The sequence below is a fragment of the Helianthus annuus genome, chromosome 17 (genome assembly GCF_002127325.2).
Source record: "Helianthus annuus cultivar XRQ/B chromosome 17, HanXRQr2.0-SUNRISE, whole genome shotgun sequence".
In the NCBI taxonomy this organism is placed as follows: Eukaryota; Viridiplantae; Streptophyta; class Magnoliopsida; order Asterales; family Asteraceae; genus Helianthus; species Helianthus annuus.
The window spans coordinates 36,739,917-36,741,333 of NC_035449.2; the positions used below are offsets into that span (position 1 = coordinate 36,739,917).

The window sequence follows — 1,417 nt, forward strand, 5'->3', positions numbered from 1 at the left end:
GGCCGTGGTGAACCTTCTGACCAGCATTCTTTTCTGTTTTTATTGCAGGACTTGGAACCAGACGCCATCCTACATAGTGTATGAGCTCCAGTTCTAATAAGGACATAAAAGAACCTCTAGAAGAACCCGGACGCTTTCTCAGAAAAAGACTAAAGGCTAAAAACCAAGAGAAAGTTTCGGGGAATCCACCTATGGCGGACCAACGTACCCTCATGGATTATCTACGACCCACCGTAGTAACCTAGGCGCCGCTATCAATGCGCCGAATGTTGGAGCCAATAACTTCGAACTTCGGCCGCATTTGATACAAATGCTCCAAAACTCCGCAACCTTCCATGGGCTTGCGGACGAGGATCCCCATCTACATATTACTAATTTCTTAGAAATATGTGATACCTTTCGGATCAATGGAGCATCAAATGACGCCATCCGCCTCCGAATGTTTCCTTTTTCACTAAAAGACCGAGCGAAAGCTTGGCTCAACGCCCTCCCAGCTGGATCGGTAAACACCTGGGATGAACTAGCCCAAAAATTTCTATATAAGTATTTCCCTCTCGCTAAAACGGCTAAATTAATGACTGAAATTAATACATATTCACAAGAGGACGGGGAATCCTTATATGAAACTTGGGAAAGGTCAAGGAACTATTACGCAAGTGTCCACATCATGGCCTTGCGATATGGCAACAAGTATCCACTTTCTATAATGGATTGTTGCCACACACAAGGCAGACACTTGACTCTAGCTCCGGGGGACTTTTAGGTAATCGCCGCCCGCATGAAATATATAACCAAATTGAGGAAATTGCTCAAACCAATTTTCAGTGGCACACTCCCCGAGGCAATAAATCTATTGCCCCGGGCGCCCATAAGGTTGATGAAAGCACTTCTTTGCAAGCCCAAATCGAGGCCCTTTCTTCAAAAATAAAAAAAATTAGAAATGACAAAAACAGTCTCGGTTATGGCTTGTGAAGGGTGTGGTGGGCCACATGAAAATTGGAGTTGTATGAAAGAAACGGAAGATCAACAAGAGTCGGTAAGCTACATTGATAATAGACCTAGGCCGTCGGGTCCTCCAACGGGCACCTACAACCAAGGATGGCGAAGCCACCCAAACCTTGGTTGGAGAGAGCCCGACAATAGTAGTAACCAACGAACCCAATGAACAAACTTTCAACAACCAAGAAATGAGTCACAAAATTTCACTCAACAACAAGGTGGACGAGAAAGGCTCGAAGATACTGTATCTCGCCTCATCTCCGACACTGAAAAGAAAAACTCGGAAAGGTTTCTACAATTAGAATCAAATTTTAGAAATCAACAAGCTAGTATTCAAAACATAGAAAAACAATTAAATCAACTAGCTCAAAATTTTTCCGAGAGACCACAAGGTGCATTACCAAGCAATACCGAAACA

General features: G+C 43.6%; 1 non-coding gene across 1 annotated transcript; it reads right to left on the reverse strand.

Annotated features, from left to right (window-relative positions):
- Positions 1 to 568: 568 nt before the first annotated feature.
- Positions 569 to 674, reverse strand: LOC118489561. Its single transcript, XR_004887582.1, has one exon. It is a non-coding gene; the product is annotated as a small nucleolar RNA R71 (small nucleolar RNA).
- Positions 675 to 1,417: the final 743 nt, after the last annotated feature.